This window comes from Bombina bombina, chromosome 6, assembly GCF_027579735.1.
Source record: "Bombina bombina isolate aBomBom1 chromosome 6, aBomBom1.pri, whole genome shotgun sequence".
NCBI classification, from domain to species: Eukaryota; Metazoa; Chordata; class Amphibia; order Anura; family Bombinatoridae; genus Bombina; species Bombina bombina.
In genome coordinates this window covers 829,472,164-829,497,096 of record NC_069504.1, presented here as the reverse complement: position 1 = coordinate 829,497,096, position 24,933 = coordinate 829,472,164, and positions in this window count along the sequence as shown.

The window sequence follows — 24,933 nt, the reverse complement described above, 5'->3', positions numbered from 1 at the left end:
TTAAGGGTGCAAAAGCACGCCAAAAGGACTGCGGCCCGATACACGGAGCCTTGCAGCTTCAAAGGACAGCGCAAAAGACGTGGTCTATGCCGCTTTGAAGAAACAGAGGAGATCATTTGCTTGAGAGATGCAGACACAGCACCTCGGGATGTCTGGGAGTACCATCTCATGGCCGCAAGTAAAATCTGCCATTATGAACCGGTAGTCCGGTGATTGTCACATACAGGGCATGTAAGCCTATACCGGAGGGTGACTTATAAGCAGCAATTGGATGGGAGGCCCATAATAGAGTACATAGGCACACAGAAATAAACAGATTGGGTGATATGCCTTAACATTGGTGAACTTAGACACGCTACAGGAAATAAGCTACAACCGCAATACAGATAAAAAAGGGCTTGAGAGGCTAGATACCTATTCTTACAGCTACTATACAGGGGATGGTATAAGAATCTCCTTTACAAGGGCTGACAAAAAAGAATATGTGAGATGTTAAGGGTGCTATAGAACAATTTAAGCCCTGATCTAAAGCGGGATAACATAGGGAAATCCTTATAAAATTTATAATATCAGGAGGCAAGAAAACTAAGGGGGTTTTTAACACCAGCAGATGGCAGAAGAGTAACATACTTCCCTCTATTGGGAACTGCAAAACTGAATAAACACAAATATACAGATAACTTACACAGCATAAAAGTTTTCTATAAGTGACTGACAAGACTGAGAGAATCCAACATAGATTAAAGGTCACCCACTTATCATAAAAGACAGAGCGTATTTGGCAAGACATGGGAGGGGTAATATGTCAGCCAGAAAGTCTAGCAAAGGAGAAAAACCTATTAAGAATTCCTCAGTGAGTACTTTCTTTAGACCCCCCAAACACAATAAAAATTCAGAACCAATAGAAATGGAGACTGAAGAAAATTCTGATTCAGAACAAATGAGCGCTACCCAAGTAGAAAAATGCATGCCAGTGACAAAAGAAGACTTACGTTACCTTGTCTCTAAACATGACATAGACTCACCTTGAGTCTCACAGAAATAAAGTTGGATATTGCAGATCTGGGGGGGAGACTGGAATTACTGGAAGAACACAAGGAGATCATCACAGAATAAATTTCTGCGGTGTCTCAGAATCTCTCCATGCAATAACAATCTATCATGGATCTCGAAGATAAGATAGATGATCTCGAGAATAGAGGCCGATGGAATAATCTTCGGCTTAAGGGGATCCCAGAAACAATCACGAATTTGGACCTCACGACATATCAATAACAACTCTTTAAACAGATAACTGGGGATAGGGAGGATACTGACTATAATATGGAAATGGCTCATAGAGCTTTAAGAGCTAAACCTAAGGGAGATGCACCACCCAGAGATGCCATAATTAAGTTCTCCTTTTTTCCAGACAAAGAACATATTCTCCAGGCCTCAAGGGACAACTCTACCTTTAAATTCCAAGGCTTCATAATCCAGTTTTTCCAGGATCTTAGGCGAAAATGCTGCAGAAGAGAAGCTGCCTACGCCCTTTGACGACACTTCTACGAAAGCACCAAATCAGATACAAATGGGGCTTTCCCTTTGCCCTCCACATAACAAAGGACAACAAATCCATCACGTTGAAAGACCCAGAAGAGATTCCTTCCATCTGTAAGATACTGGGTCTAGATTCACTAGTACTCCCAGAATCAGACCCACCTCCACAGAAACACCTCCCCCCGAACCCAGCAGGGTGGGCCAGAGTAAACCGAAAAAGACCTAAGAAGTGAAACCTGCAGGGAGAGAAACCTTGCCACCACCCGGAGAGAGGTCAACAATACCTCACTTCAAAAAAGAACCAACAAGGATGTATCAATTACATCTTTTTTTCATTCAATCAACTTTGAGAAAGGCTAGGAGACACTAGCCATTTCATGGACACCTGGAGATTGGTGGCCTTTAGCTAACCGGAAAAATTTATTGAACTTTAGGTAGCCGGATTATTGAAATTCTTAGATTGCACTGATTTTAAATTCTTATGCATGTTAATATATGTATGAGCAGTTCTTGCTTCCACTAAGTGGATGCAACAGAAGCTAATATTTGTGTCCCCATATTAGGGGGACTGTTATTGTTTAAAATTTCTAAGTTTTTTGTTGTTATTGTTATTGTTTATTTACTTTTTTTATTTTAGTTTTCTAGAGACACCAAGAGTATTCCCTCAGATTGCAATACTCAACGCATACAATTTTTATTAAGGAAAGTATCTACCGGCTCCAGGTTAGTGACACTCACAACTCAGACATGCCACCTCAACATAGATCAGACCTCCTCTAATCCACTCTCATGACCTCCCAAATACATCTTATATTGCATAACGCTAGGGGGTTGAATACAGATGTAAAACGTTGCACAGCTATAAATCAATATCAAAGATTAGGGGCCAATATAGTTTTCCTCCAAGAAACTCACATTACTAAATTAATGATTCCCAAATACTGGTCTAGGACTTATACCCAACATTACTATGCAACCACAGAAAAGAAAAAATGTGGAGTGTCAATCTTAATTCATTACTCACTAGGGTTCAAACATGAAGCCACAATAGCTGATGAGGAAGGTAGATACCTGATAGTCAAATGACAAATTTCTGAGTCAACTATCATTTTATGCAATGTATATGCACCAAATGAGAACCAACATATATTTTTCAGACACATTTCAAATTTACTGACTGTCTGGTCTCAGTACAAAATCATACTGGCAGGGGACTTCAATATCACTTTGGCGAAAAAGACAGACGCATCGAATAAGCTCAGTTTTAAAGCACATAGACACAACAAATTAGTAAATAACATACAAAATCTGCTAGTCCTTCACACACTCACAGATACATAGGTCACCCTTTACAGTGCAACCGCAGACACAACCTTTTATTCGGCTGCTCATAAAAACTGCACAAGACTAGACTATATTTATGTAAGCCAAATCTTACAAACATTACTAAAATCCTCATCAATCCATACATGTGTATGGTCGGACCATTTCGTCCTTTTTATGCACCTGGATCATGGAGTAATAGACAAACAGAGGACCAGAACGTAGAGTTTTGACTCCTCATATCTAAAAGACCCGTTCAAGCTAAGCGAAGTCACTAAATCATTAAAATAACTCTAAAGTAATAATAGAGGATCTACCACTAACCCAATCTTTCCATGGGCCGCTCATAAAGCATACCTTAGGGGATTGTTGATTCAGAGCAAAGCGTTTCAAATTAAACAATACAAATCACAAATAACTCAAATTGATCTAGAAATATAAAAATTAGAAAGCCCAGCATACTCACCCAGAAATCTAGTGTCCTTGTAACTTTAGAAACTAAACAAACGTCTTTGGCAGCTCTATTGAATGCCCTATCCATCAGAGCTATACAAAAATTAAAGACACAATACTATATCTTTGCAAATAAACCGGACAGATACCTTGCCCATAAATTAAGAGAACGTAACAAAGCCTTAAGCATTACATCCATTCTGTCTCCTAACGTCATATTAACCACCCACCCTCAACAGGTGGTAGATGCGTTTGCAGACTTTTATGGGGCCCTATATGATGAGAAGAAAGTAACACCCTCCCCAACACTAAACTTAAAAACTAAAGCTTTCCTTCAAGAAGCCAATCTAAAAACCATCTCTGAAGAAGACAGAGAAATCCTGAACGCCCCAATAACAAATTTGGAAGTCAGAGCAGATATTAAAGATCTTAAAAGGGGTAAAGCTGAATATTATAAAACCTTTAAAGAGATACTAATACTTAAAGGGCCAAATGATCCCCCAGAGTTACTTCACGCAAAAATTGTGGTGATTCCAAAACCAGGGAAAGACTCCAAATTGTTCTCCAACTATCGCCCCATTTTCCTTATAAATCAGGACCTAAAGATTTTAACAAAAATTCTGGCCAATAGACTGAAACCTATATTCCCCTCCTTGATACACCCAGATCAGGTGGGCTTTATTAAGGACAGGGAGGCCCCAGATAATATCAAACAACTTATAAATTTAATAGATTACTTGGGGGCGACATGGATGCCTTCTCTGCTTCTTTCCCTGGATGCGGAGAAGGCATTCAATAGGATAGACTGGGACTATATGAAGGAGGTCTTGGCTTGTATGAGCTTTGAGGGATCATTTGTTAAAGCAATACAAAATAAATACTCGTCGCCTTCAGCCGATACAAATCCAGACTTTCTCCCTTCATTTTTGCCTTATGTATCGAACCCCTGGTGGACAGAATTAGAACCTGCCCAGATATTACTAGGGCAACAATATTAGATCAGGATTACAAATTGACACTATTCCCTGATGATATCATATTAACGCTGACAAAACCATTAATCTTATTACCCAATCTATATAATTTACTGGCCCAATTCTCTGATATCACAGGCTATTAGGTTAACCATGAAAAGTGTGAAGCACTACCACTGTCTATGCCACCACAAACTAAGAAAGTGATAGAAACAAATTTTGACTTTAAATGGGCTAAATACTCACTTAAATATATTGGAATCCATCTTACAACATGATACGATCAACTATACAAATATAACAATCTACTTATCTATAAGGAAATTAGGAAAGATTTAAATAAATGGAGGACTTTTACTTTCTTATGGTTAGGCAGACTTTCAGCAGTCAAAATGAATATATTACCACACTTACTATACTTATTTAGGGCTCTCCCCATCAAGGTCCCAGAACATGATCTAGAATACCTGTCTCTATAATTGCAAGGCACAGGAGCTTGGGGTGGGGTGGGAGCACCCAACCTGATTGAGTATTATAAAGCAGCAAGACTAGCACAAACGGTACTGCTAGGGAGAAAGGCGGAAGACGTAATTTGGACAAAGTTAGAAGCCTGGCTCTACGGATCCTGTCACTCAGATGACATGTTGTGGTAGGGATTGCACAAGGAAAGAGATGATAAACATTATAAATCCCCTCTCTTAGAATTGACCAAACGTACTTGGGCTTTGGTAGCTAAAAATAAAGCCCTAATACCACAATACTCGCTAACAACACCCCTAAGAAATATATTCTCTAGAGATTATCAAAATACAGTTGATAAATGGGCAAATAAGGGGCTCTATAGAGTTGCGGATGTACTAATCAATAGGAAAACAATAACTTTTAATCAGATTTAGACCATTTTAAATCCCTTGAGCTTACATTGATACCAATATCTCCAACTCACCACATTTATTCAGCAATATATAAAAATGATACAAAGTCTAGAATCTACTTCTTTAGAACTTATGTTTAAATCTCCATGCAGATCAAAACAAACACCACAATACAATCACTATTATTATTATTATTATTATTATTATTATTATTATACTTTATTTATGAAACACCATCAAATTCCGCAACGCTTTTCATGGATACAGATAATTTAAATAAAACAATAATATATAACATAACTTCTTAGAGACAGGACAAAATTTACAAACACATACAGGAGGAATTGAGAGCCCTATTCCCATGGGAACTTAAAATCTAGAAAAGTAGGAGGTTGAGAAACAGGAGGTGAGGACTGCAAGATTGAGAAATATGTTAATGCAGAGTTAGATGAGGGAAATGTTGTTAGGTAAGAGAAATATTATTGTGTTGGGTGGTAGGCTTCTCTGAACAGAAAAGTCTTCAGAGAGCATTTAAAGGAAGAAAGATTAGGGCAAAGCCTGACAGCACGAGGGAGAGTGTTCCAGAGGGTAGGTGCTGGGCTGGAGTATACTTGTTGATTAGAGAGGATAGGTAGAGTGGAGTAGTCTTGGTGAGCACTTTGTATGTAAGGGTGTGAATTTTGAATTTAATTCTGCTGTGAATGGGGAGCTAATGAAGGGTCTCACAGAGAGGTGCAGCAGATACAGAGCGACGGGAAATGTGGATCAGCCTGGCAGAGGCATTTAGGATGGATTGAAGGGGGGAGAGGCGGGAAAGAGAAAGGCCAGTAAGTAGGTTATTGTAGTAGTCAAGTCGGGAAATAAAAAGGGAGTGGGATTATTTGCTTTGTAGTGTTAGCGCACAGAAAAGGTAGAATCTTGGAAATATTGCGTAGAGGGTTGCGGCAGGATGTAGAAAGTGATTGGATATGGGGGGCAAAGGATAGATTTGAGTCAAGTATAACTCAGAGGCAGCGGACTTGGGGCGATGGGGAAATGGTGATGCCGTCAACAGGGATAGAGAAGTCACAAGTCGGCGTAGAGCTAGAGGGGGGATAAGAAGGAGCTCAGTCTTGGAGATGTTAATCTTTAGGTGGTGAGAGGCCATCCAGGAAGAAATATCAGATATGCAGTCGCTGACATGAGAAAGGACAGAGGGAGATGGAGCAGGGGTGGAAAGGTAGATCTGGGTGTCATCAGCATAGAGGTGATATTTGAAGCCATAACTGTTGATAAGTTTACCCAGCAAAGAAGTATAAATGGAGAAGAGTAGAGGACCCAGAACTTGAGGTTCTCCATCAAACAGAGGCATTGGTGAGGAGGAATCGCCGGCAAATGACACAGAAAAAGACCTGTGAGAAAGATAAGAGTGAATCCAGGAAAGAGCAGTGTCACAGAGGCCAAAAGAGCTAAGGGTCTGTAGGAGGAGGGGGTGGTCAACTGTGTTGAAGGCAGCTGAGAGGTCAAGTAAGATGAGTATAGAGTAGTGGCCAATATTATTAGCAGAGAGAAGATCGTTATTAACCTTGGTAAGGGCAGTCTCAGTTGAGTGTTTGGGGTGGAATCTAGATTGCAGGGGGTCAAGCAAGGAGTTGGTAGACAGGAAGTGGGTTAGCCGATTGTAAACTAGTTTTTCAAGGAGTTTTGATGTTAATGGAAGCAGTGATATGGGTCGGTAGCTTTCAGGAGAATTAGGGTCGAGGGAGGGTTTTTTGAGTATGGGAGTGACTTTTGCATGTTTGAAAGAAGATGGGAATGAGCCAGTAGAGATAGATAGGTTGAAGATGTGGGTAAGAGCAGGAGTGAGGGTGGAAGATAGTTAGGGTATTAGATGGGAAGCGATAGGGTCGAGTGGGCATTTTGTGAGGCATGAGGAAGATGGTAAGGAAGAAACATCATTCTCAGTGACTGGATGGAATATGCAGATGGTGGCAGAGGGAGTGACTGGGCCTGTTGATGGAATATTGCAGGTTGGTGTTGGGATGTTGCTTCGGATAGTACATGTTTTGTTTAAAAAGTAGTCTTGAGCACTAAAGACAGATGGGGGTGGAAAAGGTGGGTAGAGGAGAGAGTTAAAGGTGTTTTGAGGAAAGAGTAGATATAAGAGAAGAGAAGTAGGTTTGCTTGGCTAAGTAAAGGGCAGAAGTGTATGAATGAAGAATAAACTTATAGTGTATGAAGCTAGGTTCAGAGTGAATTTTCCTCCAGACACGCTCAGCAGTATGGGAGCATTTTTGCAAATAGCATGTTTGCTGAGAGTGCCAGGGCTGCAACTGACAGCGTGATGTTTTGCGCAGCTGGGGAGGGGCAAGTGTGTCTAGTGCAGAAGAGAGAGTTTTGTTATAGTGGGCTGTTGTGAGATTAGGGCAGGTTATAGTGGAAGTGTGAGGGAGGAGATGTTGAATAATTTTTGAAGATTGGAGCGGATTCACAGCATGTAGATTTTTACAGGTGCGGGAGCGGGATGGAGGAGTGGGTTTAGCTGATGCATTAATTTTATAGGTGACCAGGTGATGGTCTGAAATGGAAAAATGGCAACAGGTGAGGTCAGATATAGAACAGAGGTAGGAAAATACCAGGTCGATGGAGTGTCCATCATGGTGGGTAGGGAATAGGGTGCATTGTGAGAGACAGAAGGAGGATGTGAGTGAAAGAAGTTAAGAGGCAGCAGGGGCAGACGGGTTGTCAATGGGAATGTTGAAGTCCTCAAGAATTAGGGTTGGTATATTTGTAGAGAGAAAGTGAGGAAGCCAGGCGGCAAAGTTGTCAAGGAATTGGGAGGTCAGTCCAGGAGGGCAATAGATGACTGCCACTTTGAGGGAGAGGGGGGAGAACAGGCGAATACAGTGGACTTCAAAGTGCAGGAGGGGGAGAGCAGGATCCCAAAACCGCCACCACGTTTCTCACCTGGCCTAGGGGTATGGCTAAAGTGAAGATCACCATGTGTGAGAGCAGCAGTGGAAACGGTGTCGGAAGGAGATAGCCAGGTTTCGGTGATTGCTTAAAGGGTGAAAGCAATTGAAATAAACAGGTCATGAATGGTTGTAAGTTTGTTGCAGACAGAGCGAGAGTTCCATAGTGCGCAAGTGAAAGGAGTGTGTGCATATGGAATGCATTGGATGGAAATGAGGTTATGTGTGTTGCTTTTGTTAAAGTTACTATAAGGAGTGCGTGATTGGGTAATGGTGGGCCCAGGATTTGGAGAGATGTCACCTGATGCTAATAGCAGCAAGATGGAAGTAAGAGTGGGTCAGAATTAGATTTATAGCAGTGGGGGCATTTCTGTGATCTGTGAGGTGGTGCAGTTTAGTGACATAGATTTTAAAATAGAAAGTAGTTCATGAGAGCTTTTTAATTCAGCATGCAAAGGCCTGCTGAGCGCTAGCTTGAGGGAAAATACCATAAAAACGATATTTTGTTGGTATTTAACACCCTTAAAGACCTCAGATGTGTCTTCTTCCAACAATAGATTATGCTACAGAGGATGTGGGGAAATAGGTTCATATTGTCACATGTGGTGGGATTGTGAGCAGGTTAAACCCATATGGGAAAAATTATCGGCCTTATTCAGTGAGTTACTAGATTAATGTATTCAGTTATCTATTCACCAAGCTCTCCTACATGAACCAATAAGATGATACTATAAACATATCAACATATTTATTAAAATGTTATTTACAGTGGTACGATCCTGTATAGCAAGATATTGGAGGGTGAGTGCACCGAATTGGTTAGAAATAAGATTTCTCTAACCTACAGAATGAATGATTCAGCAGCTAAGATGCTGGATACAAGTGACACCTTTAATATGGTCTGTATTATTGGATTTTAATGGTATGGGCAGATGCCTAGTTAGATTAGTCAAAAGGGATGGAAAAAGAGGTTCCATTAGCTAGGTATAGCGGCCTGGAGAAGTTCGGTGTCTCAAAACTTTTGTTTTATTTATATTTCTTTCTTTTTGATTCTGTTATATGTATTTTATTGAGTTTATTTTGGGTTGACTACAGTTACTGTCTACAATGTGCCAACATCCCAAATACAGATACTGTAGATAGCCTACGGTTAACCTATACCTGTTTGATAATAAGGAAAGAGAGATCATTCTATCACAATCAAGGTGCAGAGGTCTCCTCGACTCTCTGATAGGATAAGGAAACAGACTCGTTCAAATACCAAGAGACAGTATGAAGACATAGCATGTACAATACTATATCTGTAATGGACAATCCATTCTCATTATAATGGAAGATGTATAACGAAAAGAGTTTGTAGTAAGGGAGAGAGCAAACATCCCCTTTCCACTTGTCACATGTTATTATTTGTTTGAAAAATATGCTAATAAAAAGATTTAAACATAAAAGTGTGTTGTTAGGGGAAGCGCACGGCACACAAGTTTTTTAAACGTGCAGGTGATGCGAGGTGTGTTGTGTAGCGCGGTGGCCGCAGTCCAGGCGTGCATGACATCAGGCGGTAGATACCTGTGATTTGTGATACTATTGCCTACTGCATCACAGCATGGGAGAGAGCGAGAGGCAAAGTCAGAGAAGGACCTGTAACCAGAGTTACAGTAAGGCCGGCTGAGTAATCAGGCATTTATGTTTAAATAAGGGGCAAATCTGCATGTGCACTATATTTAAAGTACAGAAGTGCATTTCAAAGATAAGTACACTGCATTTATGTCATTGGGATTTCTGTACTTTAAATATAATAACATGTTAAGAAATAAGATGTTCACAACTTTTGAAATCATTACTTTTTTTATCCAGGAGGTATTTATAGGCAAAACAAATGTCAAGCATATGAAAAAAATCAGTACTTTTATGTGTGTAGTTCCCTCTCTTTACTCTCCCTTTGTACAAACTTCCTCTCTCTCCCCTTGTACTCCCTCTTTCTCTCCCCTTGTACTTTCTTATATTCCCTCTCTCTCCCCTTGTTTCCCCCCCCTCTCTCTGTCTCTCTCTCTCCCCTTGTACTCTCTCTCTTTCTCTCCCCTTGTACTCCCCCTCTCTCTCCCCTTATGCTCCCTCTTTCTCTCCCCTTGTACTCTCTCTCTCCCCTTGTACTCTCTCTCTCTCTCTCTCTCTCTCCCCCCTTGTACTCCCTCTCTCTCTGCCCTTGTACTCCCTCTCTCTCTCCCCTTGTAATCTCCCTCTCTCCCCTTGTACTCCCTCTCTCTCTCCCTTTGTACTCCCTCTTTCTCTCCCCTTGTACTCCCTCTCTGTCTCCCCTTGTAATCCCCCTCTCTCCCTCCACCTGTACTCCCCCCTCTCTCTCCCTTTTGTACTACCCCTCTCTCTCTCTCTTTTTTGTACTCCCCCTCTCGGTCTCTCTTTTGTATTCACTCTCTCCCTTTTGTTCTACCCCTCTCTCCCTTTTGTACCCCCTCTCTCCCTTTTGTATTCTCTCTCTCCCTTTTGCACTCCATCTCTCCCTTTTGTACTCCCTCTCTCCCTTTTGTACTCCCTCTCTCCCTTTTGTACTACCTCTCTCAATTTTGTACTCCCTCCCTTTTGTACTCCCTCTCTCCCTTTTATACTCCCTCTCTCCCTTTTGTACTCCCTCCCTCCCTCCCTTTTGTACTCCCTCCCTCCCTTTTGTACTCCCTCCCTCCCTTCCTTTTGTACTCCCTCTCTCCCTCTTGTAATCCCTCTCTCCCTCTTGTATTCTCTCCCTCTCTCTCTCTCTCTCTCTCTCTCTCTCCCTTTTGTACTCCCTTTCTCTATCTCTCTCCCTTTTGTACTCCCTCTCTCTATCTCTCTCCCTTTGTACTCTCCTCTTTCTCTCTGTACTCCCCCCTCTCTCTCCCCTTGTACTTTCCCTCTCTCCCCCCTTTTACTTTCCCTCTCTCTCCATTTCTTTTCCTCCCTCTCTCCCTTTCTCCTTGCCCCCCATCTCCTTCCCTATGTTTTACTTCCTTATCTCCATTTTTCTACCCCCTATTTTCCTTTGTTCTTCAAAAAAGTAAATATATAAAACTCATGTATTTTTTTTTTTGGGGGGGGGTTTATGCGGGGGGGCCTTCATGGATACTTGCACCGGGCCCTGAGACTTTCAGTTACGCCTCTGATTATATTGTAATGTAGGAGTCTCTCCTTTACATAAAGAAAACTACAAAGCGACGTAAACATGTCTCAAGATAACATTTGTGTTTCTGCATTTTTGCAGTGTCTAGTCGTACTGATGAGATTTCTTAGATCATCTCGTCTGAGTGCAGAGCTTTGGATGATCAGCCCCTAAGGGCCTCATGTTCAAAGCACTGACACAATATGGCTATGTTCTAAAGGTATCCGCATCTCAATTAAAATTGCAAGTGAAATGTTCTAATTGGATTGAATCATGGTTTGAAAGTATTCTTGCAAAGAGGCATTTTACTACACTTCACTGTGAGATGTAAGGGTTTTGTGCCAGGGACAGAATGTTCAAAGCAGCATTGCCATGTGCAGCAATGGTTTAATGTAAATGATCCCTTTAGACCAGTGCTTTCCAAACTGTGTGTCGTGACACATTAGTGTGTCGACGGCAGTGTGTAGGTGTGTCCCTGCTTCAGCACAAATTTTTTTTAATTTAAATTTTGTTTTACATTTTTTTTTGGTTTCCAACATCCCACCTGTCTGCTACGCATATCACATGGGTGACACGTGATTAATAACTAGTGGGTCACAGATCATCTTAACCTATTGGCGCAGCTCAGTGGGAACTGAAACTATTCCCATTGGCGGCTTTGGCGGCACATTGGCTCCTGACTGCACATGTAGTCTCGTCAATCTGCTCGTGACTACATGTGTAGTCAGTGAGTGGGACAGCAGTGTGTCTGCAGCATGAGCAGTATTCAGTTGGACTCACAGAGCTCTGAGGGCGGCAGCTTAAATGTGGAGCTGAAGTCAAAGTGTTTTTTTTTTTTTGCTTCTAGCTCCCAGAAGTGCATTGCTGCTCCTGCTCTTGATATATGAATAGGAAGTGGAAGCTTAAAAACCTCCTGTTTGCTAGTACAACTGAATTACTGTGTCACGAAATGATGTAGGTCTAAAAAGTGTGTCACCAACATGAAAAGTTTGGAAAGCTCTGCTTTAGATAGTGTGGAATAACAAAATGTATATGTTTATATATTTGTATGTTTATATTATAAACTGGAACTGTTTAGTTACAAAACAATAGTGAAACTTGTACATGGGGAATTGTGGGTATATTTCTAAGTGTACACAGTGGGGCCAATTTATCGAGCTTGAGGGCCCATGTTTCTGGTGAGCCTGCAGGAAACTTTGCAGGAATGTTCTAAACGATACACGCTAGCTTAGGTAAACCTTTTTACATATACAATTCTCTATACCCCTTTAGTGGTGAGATGAGCATTTACTGTGAAACCTAGTTTTCATATAAATTATTTGAACTATTACAAAACATAATCCATTTTTATATCTACAAAAAATATGCCTCCTCCACACAGCTGAGATTCGTATTCACTTGCACAGGTTTTTAGAACATTTCACCCGGTGAGACTGGAGCAACAGAAATTAATATTTCTCAGCAGACCCAGTCTTTGAGTAAAAGTTGAAAAATATGATAATAAGGACTTTCTGTAAATAATTAGAGGGATAAGATATGAAGGTGCTCTCCATATAAGCTCAGCCCATTTTATTGTACTGAGTTAACAGAAACCGCTATTTCATATACAAACATAAACCTAAAGAAGAAGCTTCCTATAGATGTTAAACTATGCAGCTAGTATAACAAGTACTTGGAAATACTAAGTGGAAACGCATTTCACCAAACACTGCCCCTTTAATTGCTTGTGATAAAAGCAATTTTGCAGGGTTTTCTAAAAGTCAGAAATTAGATTTGCATTTTAAAACTCTGGAAAAAAAATAATCAGCTAGATTATGAGTTTTGAGCGCTATAGGGAAATTAACGAGCGCCACAAGCATCGTTATTTCACCTCCCTATAGCGCTGCTATTACAAGTTTACAAAAAGCAGGCTTGTGCAGGCGATATGGTGGTGTTGTGCTCCATACCGCATCGAAATACCAGCGCTGCTTTGACATGCTCATGAACGATTTCCCCGTAGACATAAAAAAAAAGTCTAACATCTGAGATCGCAGAATGAAAAGCTCCATAACGCAGCCCCATTGATGTCTATAGGGAAAGAAAAAGTTATGTTTAAACCTAACACCCTAACATAAAAACCATGTCTAAACACCCCTAATCTGCCACCCCTAACATCGCCACCACCTACATTACAGTTATTAACCCCTAATTTTCTGCCCCCGATATCGCCTATACCTACATAAAGTTATTAACCTCTAATCTGCCGCCCCTAACATCGCCACCACTTACATTACACTTATTAACCCCTAATCTGCCGCCCCCAATGTCGCAGCCACTATACTAAAGTTATTAACCCTTATACCTCTGGCCTCCCACATCACTAACACTACATAAATATATTAACCCCTAAGCATAACCCTAACACCCTCTAACTTAAATATAATTAAAATAAATCTAAATAAAACTTACAATTATTACCTAAATAACCTATTTAAAACTAAATACATACTTACCTGTAAAATAAAACCTAAGCTAGCTACAAAATAACTATTAGTTACATTGTAGCTATCTTAGGTTTTATTTTACAGGTAAGTCTGTATTTATTTTAACTAGGTAGACTAGTTAGTAAATAGTTATTAACTATTTACTAACTACCTAATAAAAATAAATACGAATTAACCTGTAAAATAAAACCTAACCTGCCTTACAATAAAACCTAACATTACAATAAAATAAATTAAATTAATTAAGTACAATTATCTAAATTACAAAAAATAAACACTAAATTACACAAAATAAAAAACAAAATTATCAAAAATAAAAACTAATTACACCTAATCTAATAGCCCTATCAAAATAAAAAAGCCCACCTAAAATAAAAAAAAAACCTAGTCTACACTAAACTGCCAATGGCCCTTAAAAGGGCCTTTTGCGGGTGAAATTAGCTCTTTTACCTCTAAAAAAAATACAAACACCCCCAGGACATCCATCCTCATCCAGGTGGGAAAAGTCAGGCAGAAGTCCTCCTCAAAGCCAGCAGAAGTCTTCATCCAGATGGCATCTTCTATCCACATCCATCCGGTGCAGAGCAGGTCCATCTTCAAGACATCCGGTGCGGAGCATCCTCTTCTTATGAAATTTGCTGAAAAATGAAGTTTCCCTTTAAGTGACATCATCCAAGATGGCGTCCCTTACATTCCGATTGGCTGATAGAATTCTATTAGCCAATAGGAATTAAAGGTGAAAAAATTCTATTGGCTATTGCAATGAGCCAATAGGATTGAGCTTTCATCCTATTGGCTGATCCAATCAGCCAATAGAATGAGAGCTCAACCCTATTGGCTGATTGGATCAGCCAATAGGATGAAAGCTCAATCCTATCGGCTGATTGCAACAGCCAATAGGATTTTTTCACCTTTAATTCCTATTGGCTGATGAAATCTGCCCGCTTGGATGAAGACTCCTGCAGCCTGGATGAGGATGGATGTCCGGTCTTCAACTGTAAGTGGGTGATTAGTGTTAGGTTTTATTAAGGGTTTATTGGGTGGGTTTTATTTTTAGATTAGGGTTTTGGGCAATATAAAATAACTAAATGCCCATCCAAATGCCCTTTTCAGGGCAATATTTAGCTTAGGTTTATTTAGATTGTTTTTTATTTGGGGGGTTTGGTTGTGTGGGTGGTGGGCTTTACTGTTGGGGGGTTGTTTGTATTTTATTTACAGGTAAAAGAGCTGATTTCTTTGGGGCAATGCCCCGCAAAAGGCCCTTTTAAGGGCCATTAGTAGTTTAGTGTAGGCTAGGTTTTTTTTTTATTTTGGGTGGGGTTTTTTATTTTGATAGGGCCATTAGATTAGGTGTAATTCGTTTTTATTTTTGATAATTTTGTTTTTTATTTTGTGTAATTTAGTGTGTTTTTTTTGTAATTTAGATAATTGTATTTAATTAATTTAATTTATTTTATTTTATTGTAATGTTAGGTTTTATTTTACAGGTAACTTTGTATTTATTTTAACTAGGTAGTTAGTAAATAGTTATTAACTATGTACTAACTAGTCTACCTAGTTAAAATAAATACAAACTTAACTGTGAAATAAAAATAAAACCTAAGCTAGCTACAATGTAACTAGTAGTTATTTTGTAGCTAGCTTAGGTTTTTTTTTACAGGTAAGTATTTAGTTTTAAATTGGAATTATTTAGGTAATAATTGTAAGTTTAATTTAGATTTATTTTAATTATATTTAAGCTAGGGGGTGTTAGGGTTAGGGTTATGCTTAGGGTTACGTTAGGGTTAGGTTTAGGGGTTAATATATTTATTTAGAGTAAGTGATCTGGGAGGCCAGAGGTTTAGGGGTTAATAGTTTATTTTAGTATATTTTGTTGTGTGGGGCTTGTGTATTAGTGGTTAATAGGTTTATTATAGCGGCGGTGTGGGTGGACGGCAGATTAGGGGTTAATAATCTTTATATAGTATTTGCGATGCAGGAGTGCTGCGGTTTAGGAATTAATTGGTTTATTATAGTGGTGACGATGTCGGGGAGCGACGGAATAGGGGTTAATAATTTTTTTAAGTGGCGGCGATGTCGGGAACGGCAGATTAGGGGTTAATGTATTATAGTGTTTGCGATGCGGGAGGGCCTCGGTTTAGGGGTTAATAGGTAGTTTATGGGTGTTAGTGTACTTTTTAACACTTTAATTATGAGTTTTATGTTACAGCTTTGTAGCGTAAAACTCATAACTACTGACTTTAGATGGTGGTACGAATCTTGTGGTTATAGAGTGTACCGCTAACTTTTTGGCCTCCCAGGAAAAACTCGTAATACAGAAGCTATGGAAGTCCCATTGATAAAGGACTTTTTTAAAAGTGCGGTACGGACGTTTCGTGATGGCCAAAAAGGTTTGCGGTAAACCTATACCTACAAAACATATAATTGCAGCGTTAGGGAAAAAGCATTGTTATGAAGCATAACGATGCTTTTTCACTCATAACGCAAAACTTGTAATCTAGTTTAATGTGAGGCACTCTGGTTTGGATATTCTGATAATTTGGAATATACTCTCCTTTGTCTAATTTTTCTGTTTGAGCAATAAAATGACATCTGCATTCTCCTATCGTAAAGGTCTGCTGCATATTACAGATTAAAAATAATTAAGATGTGAACACTGGAAATACGCTTCTGGAACTGCAACTGCGTTTATTCCTGTTTGATTTATAAACTGAGAAAAGTTTATGAATTTCCACTTGAAATATTATGGTGCCATGTTGCTTAATATTTAAATCGCTAAGGACGCTTGAGCCAGGTGTATGTCTATCTTTTTATAGCAAGCACAATAGGTTAAAAACATTCTGGGTGCCCTTTTCAAGTTCCAAAACATAAACATTTGCTCTGGTGAATATATATGTCCTATCAAACATAAAAACAGTGATTTCAGAAAATCTAATTGGATTTTCTACCCTAATAATTACTACTGATAAATGTGAGCTTACGATAGTTTTAATGGGAATAAATGTGCTTCTTGGAAATTAAATCAAACCTGCCTGAGCCGAAGCAAAACAGGTGGCTGATTAAATTGAATCCCCAGTCCTTGAATATTTTGCTGTGAAGAAATTAGATACTATGCAACAGTCAGAATGTATTTACTACCCCTGTAAAGAAATAAGAGAGATTATACATATTGGGCTTTGGAGATGAGAGAAAAGAAACAGATAAAAGAGAGGATATAAAAACATTTAGAGAAAGAAATTGGGAAGAAGGGGCAGGAAAAGAAAAAAGAGACAAAGTGCAGAGCTATTGGAATAGACAAAATAGAGAATGAACACATAATACTCCCAATCAAATCCACAGTGGTGGGCCTAGAATTTAGAATTTGGGGTAGCCATTAACAAATCTCTGTATACAATTACATTGATGACTGATGCCAGGAGGTGAAGGACTGAGTCATGGAGCCCTTTGGGTGGAGTCATGGAGTCATGCATGTTCTATGAGTAGAGAAGGGCAGTCTATGAGGACGATTTATCAACCCCCATATTGAGGCAAATGTATCTGTTTCCGTGATTGCCTTAACCGCTGCTTCTTAACTCGTCCGCTACCTCCGAAGCGGCGGACAGCAATTCGCCCGATCGTATATGATCGGGTTGATTGACACCACCTGCTAGCAGCTGATTGGCCATGAATGTGCAGGGGGCGGCATTGCACAAGCATTTCTAGTGAAATGCTTGCGCAATGATAAATGCCGACAGCGTATGCTGTCGGCAATTATAGATGTGCGGCAGAACATGATCCGCACATTGATAATTCGGCCCCTATGTGTGAGAAAGGGGGTGGGGCTAGGATTGGACATCAGCCGAAGGAAAAATGCTCAACCCCTCCAGCCCGTTACAAAATGGAAGTGCTCCCATGGACCCCAGTAGAATTTTCTATCCCTATCCATCAGAATGTATTTGCAAAAACTTTATATGGCAACTTTGGTGATATTTGTTTTTAATAATTAATTTTTTTTCTAAGCCATCCCAATCCTAAAAGAAACAGGCAGAGTTTTCAGTGAGATTTCATAGATTCTCAGGGAGGAAAAAGAGGAATTAAAACATGTCAGACAATTAGTTCGATATAGGTGATCTTAATTCTTTATTTATAAAAGAAGAGTATGTTATCAATGTTTTAGTTGTGAACAATTTTCATAAATTAAAAATGTAATTTGAGTTATATTTTTTAAGCTTCTGATTACATAGGGAACATAAAGGGTAAGACTGTATCCATAAAATCAGTGACACGAATGAAACCACACTCCAATTAAGGGCTAGATTATGAGTGGAGTGCTCCCTCTTGTGCATTAAAGTCGCTAGATGGAGGCTTTTTGTAGGCAAACATAGGAATATTGCGACAGCATTAGAGTATCCTCCCATATACCTTAATAGGAAGTGCAAACTGCAAAAAAAAAAAGAAACCCATACTAATGCTCTTACCCAACCCAATTATTGTACCACAGCATGAGGCACTTCTTATTATGTCTTTCAGGATTTCGAGTTTGTGATCAGTTTCGCTTGGAGTGCTGCTTTAAAACCAGACCAGAGTTCTTGTTTGGGACTTTCTATCTCTTCACATTGCAATATATAACACTTTCTTAGCGCACCCTGTTTGGTAAGCATACTTACCTTGAACCTGCGTATGCTCATCTGCTTCCTGAAAGCCATGCATACTTACCTGATACCCGTGTATGCTTACCTTGCTCCAAAGACCAAGCATACTTACCTTGTACCTTTGTATGCTCACCTGCTTCTTGAAAGCCATGCATACTTACCTGATACCTGTGTATGCTTACCTTGCTCCAAAGACCAAGCATACTTACCTTGTACCTTTTTATGCTCACCTGCTTCTTGAAAGCCAAACATACTTACCTGATACCTGTGTATGCTTACCTTGCTCCAGAGATCAAGCATACTTACCTTGAACCTTTTTATGCTCACCTGCTTCCTGAAAGCCATGCATACTTACCTGATACCGGTTTATGCTTTCCTTGCTCCAGAGAGCAAGCATACTTACCTTGTACCTGCATATGCTCACCTGGTTCCTGAAAGCCAAACATACTTACCTGATAGCTTTGTATGCTCACCTTGTTCCAGAGACCAAGCATACTTACCTTGTACCTGCATATGCTCATCTGGTTCCTGAAAGCCAAGCATACTTATTTTGTACCTGTGTATGTTCACCTGGCTCCTGAAGCTGTACCTACCTGATATCCCATGATAGTCTCACCAACAGTACCCGCTGGGTATGCTTTGCCTTCTGAGTATCCAGTGTCTGCTATACCAGTGGCAGCTGAACCTGCTGTACCTAGCTGGGCTAACGTGACAGTCTCCCTATCCATACCTACTGGGTATATTGCACCATTTGAGCATTAGTATCCACTGGACTTTGTTACTGCAACTTTCTAAGGTTTATTGAAATTGAACAGGACTCTGTGTTTTTCATTTTAAACTGCATATTTGTCTTCTTTGCTTATAATTCAGTAAAGCTTCTTAAAAGACTTCTGTTGTTCAGTGTTTGCATTTCTGCATTCTGAGTTCCACACACCCTAATTCTCACACAGTGGTGTAGAAAGGGGCATTAGAGTTGAAGTACATTATAGCAGTAGTTCAGATTTTAAGAATATCTGAACTAGAACAGGGTGAAAGGTGAATCAACTTAACATTACTAATCATTAAAGGATTACTTTCTGTTATAATTTTTAAGCTAAATAACTAACATATTAAAGTTAATAAACATTAATTAAAACCTACTGACCTATATTTTCTCCAAAACGAAGTTTCATAACGTTCTAAAAGTTATATCTTTTATTCGCCGATGATGTCACATTATCCTGCCCACTATTTTCAGCACTGCGTGTTCAAAATACTTAAACCAATAACTTTGGGTTTAAAGCGCCATTTTGAAACCTAGGTATTGTAAACGGATTGGTACAGAGCAAAGGATACCCACGGAGTGGGTTTGGAAAATAATTAAATTTCCAGACAAGATTTCTGATATATGGTAGAGATATGTTAATGAAATGTTATTGATAAAAAGCGTATTTGGGGTAGTTAGTTAGTAACAGGCATAGAAAATATTTACTTACAGTGGCCCTTTAAATTCTTGCCTGTTAGTGTGTTTAAAAGAAACCTGATTTATAAGTGTTGCAGTCTTGCAGTGTAATCTGGGTTTCAAAATGGTGATCCCCATAATTAGATGGAGGTGCATGAAAAGTATTTGGTGTCTATTTAAAATAACAGGCAATCAAGAATATATACAAATACAAATTCCGCTTCTGTACATTTTGTATTTTTCTTTATTAGAGGGAAACTTTTTGAGACATATGGTGCTTTCAAATCAGTTGAAAATGCAATGATTTTCAGATTATATTGTTTTAAGTAATTTGGTTTGTCCCTTACACGTTGGGTTTGACTGGGATACAGAAGATAACATTTGTCTTACCATGTGCCTTAACCACAGTAATTTATAGACTGGAAGAGCTATTTTTGAAGGGACAGAGAAATGACTGCAGTTAAAAATGTGTTCATTATAACAAAACTATTATATTGTTGTTGTTGTTGTTGTTGTTATTATTATTTTAATAATAATAATAATATATTAATTTATTATAATTGTATTTTCACAACAACGAGTAAGTCACACCATCTATAATATATAAACTACAAATCTTAATTTTATGACTGTGTCACTGTCTTTTTCAGATGAAAACTATTAAAGGGATATGAACCCCAAAATGTTTCTTTCAGAATTCAGATTGATCATACCATTTTAAACATCTTTACAATATATTACTATTTTCTAATCAGCTTCATTGTCTTTTTGTTGAAGGACCAGTAATCCACTACTGGTAACTATCAGAAAGCTATTGACAAGTGGCATAAATGTGCAGCCACCAATCAGCAGCTTCTGAGCCTACCTAGGAATAGTTTTCATCAAAGAAAACAAAACAAAACAAAATAGATAATAGAAATAAATTAGAAAAATATTTCAAATTGCATGTGCTATCTAAATCATGAAAGAAAAACAATTGGGTTTAATGTCCATTTAAAGTTATTATGATTAAATAATTTACAGGAAATGTTATAATTATATTATAGGCCACTCATGGACCTGGTTACTAAAGTTACAGATACTTATACAATTGTGTAATTGCTAGAGATGTGTATTCAGCTTTGGATGAATTAGTATTTAGGCCAATTTGACAGCCAAACACATTATTGAATGCAACGGACAACAACAAAAAAACAATTGCTTGACAAAATTGATTGATTCATTCATTTGTTTAAGCTGTTTGGCGACACAAAGAGGTGCAGGAAGAGGGGAAATTTGAAATTGCTCCTTTGTTTGTAATGATGTACAAGGAGTCTGACCTTTCATGTGTCCATCATCCCCTGTCCAATCTTGCCAAAGTATTACTAACGATTAATGTATATATTTAATTAAAAAAAGTAAAATACAATTTTAGCGCAGTGTCGGGTTAGCGCACATGAAAACTTAGTTATTCTAAAGGGACAGTCTAGTCCAAAATAAACTTTCATGATTCAGATAGAATTGGTAAGGTTAGGGAACCTAAGGGGGTTTGTGACATTGAAGTCAAGTGTAGAATTATACACTAGTTAAATCAAATAGCAAATATATTTATTTTTACACTTTTATTTAACAAATATGCTTGAAACAGACGTTACCAGGGGGGGGAAAAAAGTAAATCCACGGTTAAGCAACCTCTGGACCAATTGTAAGCTTACAGAATCTAGAAATCCCCACCGGTAATTGGACAAGTAAAATAGGGATGTATTATAGAAGGCTAAAAAAGAATGGGATAAGTCACTTCCATACTTCAAATAAATAATAGCCAAATTCTATAGCATCCAAGTTTAAAAATAAGGGCTAGTGGACTGGGTGTTGCGTGTCAAATCAGTAAGTCATACAGGGTAGGGAAGTTAGCATAAAGGTGATTCCATACACACAGGGTAGGTACTTAGGACAAGCATACAAATGTACAAGCTATGCGCTCAAAGGCGTCCTCCTGCCTGCGTACTGCTCTGATTGAACAGAGTCAGCCGATTTCTGGCTAAAACCCCTATCAGATAGAGCTAGTTCACATACACACAAGTCATTCTCATATGCGCTCTGGATGTATTATATTCAATACAAAATGTCACCATAAATTTCTCTCAGTTACGTCCAAACCGATACATTCAATTCAACATCAAAGGTTACTATGTAGCTTATAGCGTAATGGCGTATAGAGCTTAACAGAAATGTAGCTGTTGGTAACTAGGCAATTAAGCTTATTCTTAGATGACAGTTATAAATATTATAACAACCCTCCTATAGTAGCAGTTGGAGTGAGAAAACTATAGCAATATAAATATAAGGTTACAGCGGTATAAAGTTAGAGAATTTTGAAAAAAACGCTACTGCTATTTTAGGTATGTGACTAGCTTGCACGCTTATTCCACCCAAGGCCACGCCCACCTAGGTGGGCGTGGCCTTGGGTGGAATAAGCGTGCGAGCTAGTCACATACCTAAAATAGCAGTAGCGTTTTTTTCAAAATTCTCTAACTTTATACCGCTGTAACCTTATATTTATATTGCTATAGTTTTCTCACTCCAACTGCTACTATAGGAGGGTTGTTATAATATTTATAACTGTCATCTAAGAATAAGCTTAATTGCCTAGTTACCAACAGCTACATTTCTGTTAAGCTCTATACGCCATTACGCTATAAGCTACATAGTAACCTTTGATGTTGAATTGAATGTATCGGTATGGACGTAACTGAGAGAAATTTATGGTGACATTTTGTATTGAATATAATACATCCAGAGCGCATATGAGAATGACTTGTGTGTATGTGAACTAGCTCTATCTGATAGGGGTTTTAGCCAGAAATCGGCTGACTCTGTTCAATCAGAGCAGTACGCAGGCAGGAGGACGCCTTTGAGCGCATAGCTTGTACATTTGTATGCTTGTCCTAAGTACCTACCCTGTGTGAATGGAATCACCTTTATGCTAACTTCCCTACCCTGTATGACTTACTGATTTGACACGCAACACCCAGTCCACTAGCCCTTATTTTTAAACTTGGATGCTATAGAATTTGGCTATTATTTATTTGAAGTATGGAAGTGACTTATCCCATTCTTTTTTAGCCTTCTATAATACATCCCTATTTTACTTGTCCAATTACCGGTGGGGATTTCTAGATTCTGTAAGCTTACAATTGGTCCAGAGGTTGCTTAACCGTGGATTTACTTTCCCCCCCCCCCCCCTGGTAACGTCTGTTTCAAGCATATTTGTTAAATAAAAGTGTAAAAATAAATATATTTGCTATTTGATGATTCAGATAGAGAATGTAATTTTAAACAATTTTCCAATTTACTTTTATCACCAATTTTGCTTTGTTCTCTTGGTATTCTTAGTTGAGAGCTAAACCTATTGGGATCATATGCTAATTTCTAAGCCCTTGAAGGCCACCTCTTCTGTCAGGGCATTTAGACAGTTTTTCACCACTAGAGGGTGCTAGTTCAATTGTGTCATATAGATAACACTGTGCTCACGCACGTGGAGTTCCATTGAGCCAGCTCTGATTGGCTAAAATGCAAGTCTGTCAAAAGAACTGAAATAAGGGGGAAGTTTGCAGAGGATTAGATACAAGGTAATCACAGAGGTAAAAAGTGTATTATTATAACTGTGCTGGTTATTCAAAACTAGGGAATGGTTAATAAAGGGATTATATATCTTTTTAAACAAGTTCTGGTGTAAACTGTCCCTTTAAGGTGCGTTATTGATTATTTTTTTTATAGAAAATAGAAAAATATTAATAGTTATTATTTAATAGTATTATAGATACTGTAAAACATTCTAAATAATTCTAAAGAATGAACAGAATATATATATATATATATATATATATATATACAGTATATATATATATATATATATATATATATATATATATATATATATATATATATATATATATATGGTATCTGTAATCCTTTTAAGTAACTATTATTAATATTTTTTATTTAATATTTCAATTATTAAAGATACTATAAATGTTTTTATATATATCAGTATATTTCACTATATGGACCTTTTTTGATAATAACTCCAGCAATATTGTTGTTGGAAATTTATTCTACTGAGTGTTATTCATTTTTTACGATATTGCATTGACTGTATTATCTGTTCCATTGATACTGATTATATTGCTTATTTGAATAACATTGTATTAACTGTACTGACTGTTTTGTTTGCCATTTGATAAAATATAAGTGAACCTCTTAATACTGTTGATATTCTGAGTACTACTAATTATAATATTCAGGATCATAGGATAATATAGAGACACTTCATTTATGACAATTATATCTAATATCCCAGACAATTCTAGACAACTCTAGCTAAATATTCTTTAATTATAGTTAATATTTTGTATCCATGCCTGCTTTGTTTTCTACTAGGGTACTAACTACAATGAGTGCTTAATATATATATATATCTTTATTAGCGCAATTAATATATTGTGTCTTTGTATTTTGAACACATACCATTATAATTTTTAGAATATTTTTAATTTACATATATATCTATTCACATATCTAGACTAACTGGGGTGTAACCCTAAAGAGATCCGTGTATAGAGACCTTAGAATTTTCACTTGTAGACAGTTTTATGCGCCCCCAAGTTTCTATCACTCTCTCTTTCTTTTACATATATATATATAGGTATGTGAATAGAGTCCCTGTTCACTTGCAAACACCCTACTGTTTTCTCCTCTCCTGTAACTCTCTTTTGGTACGTGAATAGAGTCCCTGTGTATATCTACATTGAGCAAATTATTTTAGGTTGTTAATTTAGTCCTGCATTTGTTGTAATGTTATCCTAATGTCTTACTTCTAATATTTTGTTAATTGTCATGTGATGTTCAATCCTTCCTATTATTCTTAAATTTATAGTTGTCTTATGCCAAAGTTTCAACCTCCTCCACATTTTACTGTCTGTTTACTTAACTCATCTCTCACCCTAACCAGACCAGAATCTAACTTTCCAATCGGCCTTTAATTTGTTTTTGATTTAGCAATCAAGTAATTTAGTGGACACATCTGACTGCCCTGCCTATATATTTAACATTGGCTTGGGCTTTGCATTG